General features: G+C 43.5%; 1 pseudogene; it reads left to right on the top strand.

The window, feature by feature from the left end:
- Positions 1-5,654: 5,654 nt before the first annotated feature.
- On the top strand, positions 5,655-9,751 carry LOC123836495 (uncharacterized; annotated as a pseudogene).
- The last annotated feature ends 4,253 nt before the right edge of the window (positions 9,752-14,004 follow it).

Raw genomic sequence — 14,004 nt, 5'->3', positions numbered from 1 at the left:
TTCAGCAAGCAGAGGTGATGGACGTACTTTTAGGCTTTTCTTCACTTAGGAAGAAGTTAAACAGAAAGACCATAGCCCAGTAGGACATGCTTGTATAGAAGAAAGGCTATTTTTAACAGTGACATCTATTCTTCTTTTTATTGAATAGATGCATTCAAACCAACAGATATTTGAACTAATTTTTTCTCAATCCATTAAGAGCTCTTAGAGAAAAGGAAGAAAATAACGGTGGGACCTGAACTCTCCTCACTTGTCAGATATTTGAAATGAATGTAGCACTTTCAGTAGTTTTGCTTGGTTCCTCTCATCTTTCTTCTTGAGGGTGTGAATGATGGAGACACATTTGAAACCTGTTTCCTCTGGGTATCATTCACCCTGGAAAAACCAATGAGATGTTTAAGTGGTCTCTTTCTTCTTGAAAAATCTCAGCAGTTTGCTACCAGGCCTGGGGGCTTTATTATCCTAAGTGACTTTGCTACCTATAAATTACAGCCCTAAGTGGCCAAAGGGAATGAGTTAACCAGATCTCTGAAAGAATGTAACCAATGTTTCTTCAATTATTAGTGGAACAATTGACTTCCATCTGCTCAGGGCACCCGCCGACCTGGCCTGCAGCTACGCTACCCATAATTCCACTACTCAGAGCCTGTTTCCCTTGAATTATAATTTTTACCTTGGTGCGAATTCTAGGATATCAGCCTACCCTCCAATTTTATATGTATCCTAGTATTTTCCTTCCTTACAAACCCGAGTGGTCTGGCAATGGACCTCAGCCAGTGTTGGAAATACTCCAAATCGTTTGCCTTCTCTGCCCAAGCCCACTTTCCTGGGAAATCTGCTCAGATCTGGGGGTTCACTATCTGGGCAGTATCCCCCATGCCCTGCCTCTCTGGTCACAGCTTATTGGATCAGAGGAAATGATTAGTTAGTTTGGGTTCAGTTGCAAGTAACAGAAACTCCCCCAAATAGTTGCATAAACAAGATGGGCATGCATTTCTCTCTCACATAAAAGAAGCTTGGATGTAGGCATTCCAGGGCTGGCGTGGGGACTTCAGTCAGTACCCCAAGCTCTTCCTGCTCACGCTCTGCTACTTCAAGGGTGTGGCTCTTGGGCTCTTGGCCATCACGTCATCACATCTAACCCTAAGGGAACGTCCCAGAAGACTGAGGCAACACTTTTGCTTCTATCTCATTGCATAGGATTTAGCCTCAGGCCTACGCTGAGACTCAAGGGAAGCTGGAAATGGCAGTTGTTTGGCTTGGTGACAATGTAAAGGTTAAGGTTTTAGCAGGCTCTGCTAAAAGGATCCAACTATAAACTGAGTTAAGCCAGTCAGATTCTTAAGAATTTATACTACGGGATTCTAAAACTGTTTCCTGGTAATGGCAGGCTCTGGAGACATGCAGGCTTGGGCCCACAGTCCAGGTTATTCAGGACAGAAGAAGCCAGGCGAGAGAGGAAGCAGAGAAGAGCAGAGGAGGAAGCCCAAGGGGCCATGTACTTCTGGGGAAGCATCGAGAATGACTTCAGATCCTGACCCAGTTCCACTTCTCGTGAGGTCTGACTGGACGGTCAATTCTGCATTCCTCAGAAACCTCACATTTTTAATGACTGCTTTTTAAAAATCATTGTATTAAGGAGGGAGAATGGATAGGGGCTGGAGAGTTTAAGATTTTCCCCAAAAGAAGTTATTTTTCCTGCAGTAATTTTAATAAAAGAATGCTTTTTATGGCTGTAAGAGTAAAATCTAAACATCATGGGGCAAATCCAGCATTTGGTGACTTTTAGCTTTTGCCTAAAAATCTTATCCATTCTTTCTTATTACCAGTAGGGGACATTTTATATATCCTTATCTCCTTTACCATTGTTATCACCTATTGTTAGGATAAACAAAGTCAAAACTATCCAAACAAAGCTCTGTGTTTCTTGGGCAACAGTTTTTCTTATATTAGTGCTAGCTCCTGAATATGTTATTAGTTCCTGGTTGAGATGTTATAACCAATGATATTCTTTTCTTTTTTTTTTTTTTTAGAGATTTTATTTATTTATTTGACAGAGAGAGACATAACGAGAGAGAGAACACAAGCAGGGGGAGTGGGAGAGGGAGAAGCAGGCTTCCCGCAAAGCAGGGAGCCCAATGCGGGGCTCGATCCCGGGACCCCGGGATCATGACCTGAGCCGAAGGCACACACTTAACGACTGAGCCACCCAGGCGCCCCTAACCAATGATATTCTTAGTAATGCAGATTATGTTCTTTAATTACTAGACTTGAGTTATGGCCATTTTGTATGGCAAAAGCTCATGCTGTAGGAGTAATGCCTGTATTTAATTTCCTGTCCATGGATTCCATGGAGAAATACTTTATCATAATCCTCCTTTCTCCTTGAGCCCATTTAAGTAGATTCTCTCCTTTCAACCAAAAACTCTCAAAGTCAGCTTATAAAATATAAGTGGATCCTTGAGATGGGAAACTATCCACTAGACTAGGGGTTGGCAAACTGCTCCTGTTAAGGGCCTAGTAATAAAGATTTTAGGTTTTGCAGACCATACAGTCTCTGTTGCAACCGCTCAATTCCTCAACTTTGCCACTATAGTCAGAGGGCAGTGAGATAATTTGTAAACAAATGGCCATGGCTGTGTTCCAATAAAACTTTATTTACAAAAACAGGCAGAGGGCCAGATTTGGCATCAGGGCTACAGTTTGCCCTGTCCTAAACTATAACCTCCATGTAGGCAGGAACATGTCTGATTCATTTAACATTTTCTACCCAACTCCAAACACCAAGCCTGGTACTCAATACACTTTTGTGGAATCGCTGGGTGAGTAAACTATCAATGTGACATTATAGACAGATTATCCCAGCTTAAATTTGAAAAAAAAACTACTAAGCCTTCTTCAACAAGCTCTTTTGTTAGCTTTCTAATTGATTTTCCTTAAAAACTGTGAAAGTCTATCTACTACTAATATCTCGCAGCTTGAGTATACCACAGAGAATACTTTCATGGCCTGGATTCTCAGGCAATTGAATGATTTAAGCAGCCAGAAGGCATAGGGCAAAGAAAATTTTCTTAGGAGCGGAGCCAGTATGTCAGTGCCCTCATCAAGGCCTGCAAATCCCACTGGCATTATTCTACTGGGCTGGGACCAGGAAGGAGTGCGTGTCCTCTGGTAAGGGAAGAGATGAAGCTATGTCTCTTCCCTGCGTTTGTGGTCTCTGCAGCCTCCAGCCGGTTGTGCCTCGGATTTGGTTCCTACTAGGAGAGGAATGAGAGAAAGATAAAAAACATGGGCCTGGTGTCAGGAAACTGCATTGGCAGAAAGCTTTCTGGGTAAGCTTGATATCTTGTCCCATTTTGCCCCTCCCACATTGACGCCTGTATCCTGCTGTCCACCGAGCCCGCTGATGGCCCCTTTAGTATGTCTGGTCTTCTCCCATGGCTTCCCTTACTTTTGCACCCACTCAGATGTGAGTTAACTTCCTTGAACAAAAATTCCATTTGATTGTCTGGACCAGAGGTCTTCAACCCTGACTGTGCATGGGAAAAAAACAAAACAAAACAAAAATTTAATACGTATGTCTACCCACAGACCAAAAGAATTAGAAGCTCTTGGGTGGGGATAGCAGGCATCAATATTTTTTAAAAGTACCCTCCACCCTCATTTTGGTGATTTTAATGTGCATCCAGGATTGAAACACACAGATCTAGATTTCCAATACTGACTGTACATCACAATCACTGGGGAGCTTTTAAAAAAGATATAGCTCCAGACCTAATAAATCAGAATTTGGGGGGGGCGGGGGAGGTGTGACCTGGGAATGTATATTTTTGAGAACTACTCTGGGAGCTTTCTGGTGAACAGCCAGGCCTGAGAACTAGGCTTTAGGCCATGCCAAGCACATGCTGGTGTTTGACCTGCTGGGCTTGGGCACAGACATGTTGGCCCCTTAGCCATCTGAGCCCACAGGTAGGGCAGAGAACCGCACTAGGTCATAAGATGGAGGTGACCTCTGGCCTGCTCATGGTAATTCAGCCCGCACTGCTCAGGTCCCAAAGACCTCTGACCTGGACCCTCAGACTCAGTCCCTCAGCCAAGCCAAGCCTGATGGTGTGCAGGAGGCCCACCCTCATCCAAGCCCTGGGATGTTTAAAATGGGAGACTTGAAAATGTTCAAATGCTGGAGGAAAACTGGCCCTAGAGCAGGAGAAACTGAAGAGCCAACCACAGAGAGTTAATTGATGCACAAGATCCTTGGTGAAGGCCGGGGGAGGGGAGATGGTAGCGGGACCTCTTCTGCTGAGACAGAAGGCAAGCCAGAACAGGGGGAAGCAGATGTGGGTGCGTTTGTTGGTATGGAGTTCTCCTTGGGTGACCTTGCTGGTTCCCTGTAAAGCAGGTAGCAAATTCTTTTGCTGATAACAAGTGAGGAACTGCAGGACTGGAAAGGAGACTGAAGACAGGGGGGAAATGTTAGAAGAGGCATCTGGAAGAGGTCTGTCCATGGGGGCATGAAACAGATCACCAAGGAATGCTCAGAGGTTAGTGACCTTAAATTGATGCTGCCCCAAATCTGCACAATTCATTCATTCATTCATTCATTCATTCAAGGCATATTTATTAAATGCCTACAATATGTCAGTACAGCTCCCAAACTGAGGAGAAAGAATGGGGAATGAGACAAAGGTCTTGCCTTCATGGAACTTATACTCAACTGGGAGAGATAGAGTACACACATACATACCCTAATGTACAGAGGTGTTATATACTATGAAGAAAAAACATTTTTAATTTTATTTTTTAAATTTTTAATTTTTTTTTGAAAAAAAATTTTTTAAACAGGGAGGATCAAAGTCTACTATTTTATATAGAGTGGTGTGGTTAGGCCTCTCTGAGCAGGTGGCACTTGAAGGCTGAGGAAAGTGAGGGAATTACAACCCATGTGAATATCTGGGGGAAGAATATTCTAGGCAGAGGGAAGAGCAGATGCAAAAGTCTTGAGTGGAGCGTGGAAGAAGTGCAGTGTGCTTGATCTGTGTAAGGAGCAGCAAGAGGGCCAGTGTGGCTGGGTGCAATGAGCAAGAAGGAGAGTGGGAGAAGATTAGGTCAGAGATATAGACCCAGGTCAGATCATTTAGGATCTGGGGCCATGATAAGGATTTTAGATTTTGGGGTGCCTGGGCGACTCAGTCATTAAGCGTCTGCTTTTGGCTCAGGTCATGATCCCAGGGTCCTGGGATCGAGCCCCACATCGGGCTCCCTGCTCCGTGGGAATCCTGCTTCTCCCTCTCCCTCTTCCCATGTTTGTGTTCCCTCTTTCACTGTGTCTCTCTCTGTCAAATACATAAATAAAATCTTTAAAAAAAATAAAAAATAAAAAATAAAACAAAAATGTTAAGGATTTTAGATTTTGTACTAAGTGCAATGGGAAGCTATCAGAGAGGGGAGAATAAGGGAATAATATGATCTGATTTTACTCTGGTTGCCGTATGGAAAATAAACTGAATGGAAGGCCAAGAAAGCAAAAAGGAAGACAGTACTCAGTGGGGCATTGCAATGATCTGAGGCTTAGATGAGGGTGGTGGAGGGGCTAAGAAGTGGCCAGATTCTGTACATATTTGGATTCTGTATATATATAACTATGGGATTGGCTAATGGATCATATATGGAATGTGAAAATCAAAGAGGAGGTAAAACTGACTCCAAGGTTTGTGGTCTGAGCATCTGGATGAATGGAGCTGCTATGCTCGGGAGAACTCTGATCGGGGAGAAGGTTTAGTTGGAGGGTGGGAGGTACAAATAAACAGAAGTGTTCAGCGTGTTCAATTTGAGATGCCTATTAGAGACCCAAGGGGAGATGTTGAGGGTGCAGTTAGATATATGAGCCTAGAGTTTAGGGGCAGGACCAGAATGGAAGTATAAATTTGGGAGTTACCAGCATATTTAAAACTATGGTAGTTGATGAGATCTCTTAGGAGGTGACTTAAAAAAGAAAAGAAGATACCTGAGGGGAGAGAAAGAAACTAACATCTATTGAACACCTACATAGAGTAGGTGCTTTTTACATGTACTACCTCTTTAACATTTCACAAGTTAGAGATATTAGACTTCCCATTTTATACTTGGAGGGACTGCAGTTCAAAGGTGAAATAGTATGTCCAAGGTCACACAGTTAGCAAATGGTCAGAATTTGAGCTGGTTCTGCCTGATTCTGAAGCCCATACACATTCATTGCACCCTCCCTCCCTTCCCTCCTTTCCTTCCTTCCTTCCTTCCTTCTTTCCTCCCTCCCTCTGTCCCTTTATTCCTTCCTTCCTTCCTTCCTTCCTTCCTTCCTTCCTTCCTTCCTTCCTTCCTTCCTTCCTCCCTTCCTCCCTTCCTCCCTCCCTCCCTCCTTCCCTTCTTCCTTCCTTCCTTCCTTTTTGAGGTATAATTTATATACAGTAAACTGTATAAAACATACTTGTATAGCTTACAAACTACACATACATTTAATTATCACTCAGATCAAGATATAGAATATTTACAATGCTCCAGAAGGCTCTCTCATGCTCCTCCTGCTTTACATCCCTTCAAAAGTAACCACTTGTGATAATTTAGTAGTCAGCATCATGGGATGCCCAGATATCTAGTTAAACACCATATCTGGTTGTGTCTGTGACGATGTTTCTGGAAGAGATTACCATCTGAAGCAGTAGTCTCAACAAAGTAGATTGCATTGCCCTCCCCAATGGGTGGACATCATCCAATCCACTGAGGGCCTGAGAGGAACAAAAAAGGTACAGGAAGGGAAGAATTGCCCTCCATCTCTCTCTCTCTCTCTCTGCCTGACTGCTTGAGCTGGGACATCAGTCTTCTCCTACCCTTGGTGCTCCTGGTTCTCAGGCCTTCAGACTGAAACTGGAATCTATACCATTGGCTCTTAGGCCTTCAAACTACACCACTGGCCTTCTTGGGTCTTCAACTTGCAGAGTGCAGACGGTGGGACTTTTCAACCTCCATAATCATATGAGCCACCAGGCAGAGTCAGGGCTTATGGAGGTCAGGTGATCAATGGAGTATTAGCTCAGGTCTGTCTCACAGTGGGCCCAATAGATCCCCAAACCCACACTGTGATTATCTCTCCAGTTCTGGCATGCATAATTGGAATAGATCTACTCAGCAGCTAGCAGAATCCCCACATTGGTTGGCTGATCTGTGGAGGGCTATTACGGTGGAAAAGGTCAAGTGAAAGCCACTAGAACTGCCTCTACCTAGAAAAATAGTAAGCCAAAGGCAATATCCCATTACTGGAGGGATTTCAGAGACTAGTGCCACCATCAAGGACTTGAAAGTTGCAAAGATGGTGATTCCCACCACATCCTTATTTAACTTACCTGTTTGTCCTGTGCAGAAGACAGATGGGTCTTGGAGAATGACAGTGGGCTACTCTAAGCTTGTCCAGGTGGTGGCTCCAGTTGCAGCTGCTGTACCAGATGTGGTTTCATTGTCTTAGTAAATTAGTACATCCCCTGTTACTTGTTGTGCAACTATTGATCTGGCAAATCCTTCTTTCTGTCTCTGTCTGTAAGGTCTATTAGATACAATTTACTTGTAGCTGGCAAGGCCAGCAATACACCTTCATTCTCCTTCCTCAGGGGTATATCAGCTCTCCAGCCTTGTGTCATAGTTTAGTTTGCAGGGATTTTGATAGCTTTTCCCTTCCACTAGACATCATATTCATCCATTACACTGATGACATTATGCTGATTGGACCTGGTGATCAAGGAGTAGCAACTACTCTAGATTTATTGGTAAGACTTTTGCATGTCAGAGGGTTGTATAAATCTGACAAAAATTCAGGGACCCTCTACCTTAGTGAAATTTCTAGGTGTCTAGTAGTGTGGCATGTCATGATATCCCTTCTAGGTGAAGGATAATGATTGCATCTGGCCCCTCTTACAACCAAAAATGAGGCATATCTAGTGGGCCTCTTTGGAGTTTGGAGGCAATGTATTCCTCATTTGGGTGTGTTACTCTGGCCCATTTACTGAGTGACCTGAAAAGCTACTAGTTTTGAGTGGGTCTAAAAACAAGAGAAGGCTCTGCAACAGGTCCAGGTTGCTGTGTAAGCTGCTCTGCCTCTTGGACCACATGATCCAGTAGATCCACTGATACTTGAAGTGTCAGTGGCATAGGGATGCTCTTTGGAAACTTTGACAGGTCCTAAGGATTTGGGAGGAAAGCCCTGCCATCCTCTGAAGATAACTGCTTTCCTTTTGAGAAACAGTTCTTGGCTTGCTACTAAGCCTTAGTAGAGACTGAAGACTTAATACGGGCTGCCAAGTTACCATGTGACCTGAGCTGCCCCACATGAACTGGGTGTTATCTGACCCACAGAACTATAAAGTTGAGCATGCATAGCAGTACTCCATCATCAAATGTAAGTGGAATGGATGTGATTGGGTATAGGCAGGTCTTAAAGACATAATTAAGATACATGAAGAAGTGGCCCAAATGCCTATAGTGCCCACTCCTGCTACACTGCCTTCTCTTTCCCCGCCTGCACCTATGGACTGATGGGGGGTCCTTATGATCAGTGGAAGAGAAGATTTGGGCCTGGTTTATAGATGGTTCTATATGGTATACAGGAACCACCTGAAAGTGAACAGCTACCACTCTACAGCCCCTTCCTGTGAAATTCCTGAAGAACAGTGGTGAAGAGAAATCCTCCTATTGGGTAGAAGTTTACCTAGCTGTTCACTTTGCTTGGGAGGAGAAATGGCCAGATGTGTGATTATATACTGATTTATGGCTAATGGTTTGGTCGAATGGCCAGGGACTTGGAACATGATTGGAAAATTAGTGGCAAAGAAATTTGGGGAAGAGGTATGTGGATAGACCTCTCTGAATGGGCAAAAAATGTGAGGATATTTGTGTCCCATGTGAATGCTCACCAAAGAGCAACCTCAGCAGAGGAGGATTTTAATAACTGAGTTGATGGGATGACCTATTCTGTGGATACCAACCTGCTTCTTTCCACAGCCGCCACTGTCATCTCCAAATGGACTCATGAACCAAGTGGCCATGGTGGCAGAGATGGAGGTTATGCACAGGCTCAGCAACATGGACTTCCACTCACCAAGGCCAACCTGACTATGGCGATGGCTGCAAGTCCAATCTGCCAGCAGCAGAGACCAACACTAAGTCCCTGATATGACATCGCTGCCTGGGGGTGATCAGCCAGCCACCTGGTAGCAGGTTGATTACATTGGACTCCTTCCATCTTGAAAGGGGCATGTTTTGTTCTTGCTGAAATAGACACTTACTCTGGATATGGATTTGCCTTCACTGCACACAGTTCTTCTGCCAAAACTACCATCTGTGGACTTACAGAATGCTTTATCCACCGTCATATTATTCTACACAGCATTGCTTCCGATCAAGGAACTCACTTCCTAGCAAAAGAAGTATGGCAATGGGCCCATGCTTATGGAACTCACTGTTCTTATCAAGTTCCCCACTCATCCTGAAACAGCAGAGGAATGGCCTTTTGAAGACTCAGTTATAGTGCTATGTAGGTGGTAATACCTTGCAGAGCTGGGGCAAGTTTCCCAGAAGGCTGAATCAGCATTCAGTATATGGTGCTCTTTCTCTCATAGTCAGGATTCACAGATCCAGGAATCAAGGGGTGGAAGTGGGAATGGCACGGCTCACTATTACCCCTAGTGACCCACTAGCAAAATTTTTGCTTCCTATTCCCACAGCTTAGCCTCTGCTGGTCTAGAAGTCTTAGTCATTCCAGAAGGAGGAATGCTTCCATCAGGAGACACAGTGATCTTTTTGAACTGGAAGTAAAGACTGCTACCCAACCACTTTGGGGTACTTATACCTCTGAATCAACAGGCAAAGAAGGGGGTTATGGTGTTGACTGGGGTGATTGATCTTGACTACCAAGGGGAAATTGGGCTAGTCATCCACTATGGATGGAGGGAAAAGTATATTTGGAATATAGGAGATCCTTTAGGGCATCTGACTATTATGATTCCCTGTGATTAAGGTCAGTAGTACAACAACCCAATCCAGGTAGGACTGCTAATGGCCCAGGCCCTTCATGAATGAAGGTTTGGGTCACCCCACCAGATAAAGGACCATGACCAGCTGAGGTGCTTGCTGAAGGCAAAGGGAGTATGGAATGGATAGTGGAAGGAGGTAATTTTATAAATACTAGCTTCAACCATGTGACCAGTTATAGAAATGAAGACTGAAATAGTCATGAGTATTCCTCCTTATGTTGTTATGCTGTTATGAATAATTTGTGTGTGTGTGTGTGTGTGTGTGTACTGCTATTTGCAGCCCAGTAAGCAATGTTCATGGTTATGATTTTGGGTCATTGAGAAAAAAATAAATTGAATTTGGTCCTTTTTCTCTTTACCTGAGGCTGGGAAAAGTGGAAAGCACTTGAAAAAAAAATGTTTCCCAGAAAGTAGTTTAAATAAAGGTATTTAGTACTTCAAGACTGGTCTTCAGTTTTTTGTTTTTTAAAGATTTTATTTATTCATTTGAGACACAGAGATACAGAGAGAGAGAGAGAGAGCATGAGCAGGGAGAGAGGCAGAGGGAGAGGGAGAAGCAGGATCCCTGCTGAGCCAGGAGCCCGATGTGGGGCTCGATCCCAGGACCCTGGGATCATGACCTGAGCTGAAGGCAGACACTTAACCATCTGAGCCACCCAGGCGCCCCCTGGTCTTCAGTTTTACCGGAACTTTACTCATGTAATAGATGTAGTAGAATTGCTCAATGCTTATTCCTTCTTATAATGTGCCTTTCTATACTGTAGAGTCTTGAAAGCTAAAAACTACATTTCCTAGACTCTCTCACAGTTAGCGTTCCATATGTGATTTTGGTTCTTTTGGACTGATGCATTACTATGAAACTTGGATTTGGAACCGAGTAAAGTGTGGAAAGAGGCAGGGCCAGAAACATCCACTCCTGCTGGAGCAGATGGTGGCGGAGGCCTCATGGCTCAACATCAGCCACTTCCTGATTCAGCTGCACCTGAAGCAATGGCAGCTACTCTCCCAACAATGGCGGAGGCAGTTGTGAGTTGTTCTCAGGAGCTCAGTCCGCACCTGTTCCTCTACTTTTCCATGATTTAGGAAGCCACATAATATTTGGAAATAAGTACCTTTCTGCTTCCATTAACTCAAGGGTAGCATCTGTCGTCTGCAACTGAATGCTGTAAAACCGACCACACTGGTGCCTGAGAAGCCATCACTATGTTCTGCCTCACTCAGTCCCCAGTGCCTGGTAGCATGCAGCCCTGTAATCAGGATTAGGTTATCCTGTAGGTAGAATAGGTAGCACCCAAGCTGAGTGACTGCAGGGGATGCCCTCTATTCCCTGAGTTTATGTCCCTCAAATTTCACTTGAAATTCCATTCTTAGGATTTCATTTCCTCACCCCCCTCTAAACTGTTTCTGTGTGCATCACACCCCTGTTGGACCATCTCTTATAATAGAGATGATTATTTATTTATTTATTTATTTATTTTTATTAACATATAATGTATTATTTGTTTTAGGGGTACAGGTCTGTGATTCATCAGTCTTACACAATTCACAGCACTCACCATAGCACATACCCTCCCCAATGTCCATCCCCCAGCCACCACCTCCCTCCCACCCCCCTCTACCTCAGTTTGTTTCCTGAGATTAAGAGTCTTTTATGGTTTGTCTCCCTCTCTAATTTCATCTTGTTTCATTTTTCCTTCCCTTCTGCTATGATCCTCTGCCTTGTTTGTCAAATTCCACATATCAGTGAGATCATATGATAATGGTCTTTCTCTGATTGACTTATTTCGCTTAACATAATGCCCTCTAGTTCCATCCATGTCATTGCAAATGGCAAGATTTCATTTTTTGATGGCTGCATAATATTCCATTGTATATATGTACCACATCTTCTTTATCCATTCATCTGTTGATGGACATCTTGGCTCTTTCCATAGTTTGACTATTGTGGACATTGCTGTTATAAACATTGGGGTGCAGGTGCCCCTTCAGGTCACTACATTTGTATCTTTGGGGTAAATACCCAGTAGTGCAATTGCTGGGTCATAAGGTAGCCCTATTTTCAACTTTTTGAGGAACCTCCATACTGTTTTCCAGAGTGGCTGCCCCAGCTTGCATTCCCACCAACAGTATAGGAGGGTTCCCCTTTTTAGATGATTTTTAACAGTAATGGCATTTCCTCTCTGTTCTGCTCCTTGGAGACAATAGGTTGTGGGAGAGAATGTGCATGCAGGGTGGGGAGAGAAGGTGTATCAGAATCTGAAGAAGAGGAATAGGAGGTAAAAATATTTAGGAAGGTGTAGCTTCCTAAGCAGAGACTAGTGACTTACAACTTAATGCGAATGTTACGCAGATCCCAGTTGAGAGTTGGTTTTGATCATGTAGAATTTAGGTGGGAAGCACTGTGGAGTAGAAGGTGGAAACGTTTGGGAAATCCATATACAGTCGGTCTCTACTGGAGTTGGAAGTGTCTGTTGACAAGGGTGTGGTGTGCAGAGCATGGACATGTTGAAGATACATTTTGCTGAGGGTGGGCCACGCCTTTTCCTATTAGGGCTTAAGGAAGAGGAGAGGATGCTCCTCTGCAGAGATGTGAAAGGGGTGTGTGAACAGTGGGCAATGCATTTGCTAGTTCTTACATTTGGAAGGAGACAAAGGAGAGTGTGCTTTGAGGAGAGGAAGGAAGAAGGTAATGGGAATATTTCCACTGCTAGCCCAGGCCGAGCTGCTGGAATTCTCTTCTGACTAATCCAGGAAGGGTTTGGAGGGGTGGTGCCATTCTTTCTTCTCTTTGTCACTCATGTATTAAATAGTCCTGGGCTTCAAGTTGGAATGATTGTAAAGAGCTATTCAGAGACAACGAAGCTGAATGCGTGGTCAGCAGAATCCTGGGCTTTAATGGGAGAAGGCTGCGAGATGGGGTCATGAGGGGTATTTTAAAGTTCCAAAGAACAAGCTTATCCACAAAGCATTTCTCCGGTCTCTCCTCAGAGGGTTAGAAACACTTTCACAACTATCTAATTTTAATCTTTCCAACATCCTTGTGAGGTAGGTAAGAAGATATATTCTTACACTTTTTTTTTTTTTTAACAGATCATAAAATTTCATGACAAGTAGTTTCCAAAGAAACCACGTGGGGCTAAAGTGTGAAGCCAGTCAGAGCAGTCTGTCTTCTGAGAGCAGAGCTGCTATTCTTATTGCTGAAGCATTTTGTTTGGTCTGTGCTTTCTTCTTTTTATTCTGATCTTATGGCTATTGATGGTCTTCCATGCAGTAACTCAGGACTTAGCATTGACCGACAACAGATTCAAAGAGTGTTAATTATGAAGGCTTTCCTATGGTTCTGAGGCTAGTCAGCGTATAGAATATGCTTTTCTCTCCAAGCACTTAGAGAGGTTTCAGAGTTGCAGAAAATTTCCCTGATACATGAGGTTGTTGAACCTTAGGAGCTGTCTTTTGTTCGGCAACTCACAAAGCCTTTTCTGGAGCATGAACTGCTAATGAAAGGCAGAATTTTTTTTTTTTAAAGACATTGCTAGTCATTATCTTCCTAACTTCTGTTGTCTGGGGAGAGAAATAATTCTATTGATCTGCCCAGCTAAGATTTACCACTGTCAGTAACAAAGACTTAATCTCTAACAGTGGTGGATGAATAATAGACGAACAGCCAATTTATCCTGAGATGTTAAAGCCTGAAAGATAATGGAACTTCTCCCCTTTGTTTAACATGGGATTTGAAACAAGCTACACAGAAATAGTGGTATTTCATTAAAGCATGGTGGTCACTAAGATAAAGACTTTTATGTTAAAGAGGGTATCTCTGTTTTAAAGAGATCTAATGGTGACAGATTGCGGATTGAGTTTTGATTTTTATTTCTTATCAATGAAACCTTAAGGTATCTCCTTTGCGTATTTAATTTAATTGCTAAACAAAACTTAGGGCTGGAGGACT

This window comes from Mirounga angustirostris, unplaced genomic scaffold (assembly GCF_029215605.1).
Source record: "Mirounga angustirostris isolate CCGP_5_RB_7025 unplaced genomic scaffold, mMirAng1.0.hap1 SCAF_8, whole genome shotgun sequence".
NCBI lineage: Eukaryota > Metazoa > Chordata > Mammalia > Carnivora > Phocidae > Mirounga > Mirounga angustirostris.
The sequence above is the reverse complement of the archived record's forward strand: the minus strand, read 5'-3'. Positions and strand labels throughout refer to the sequence as shown.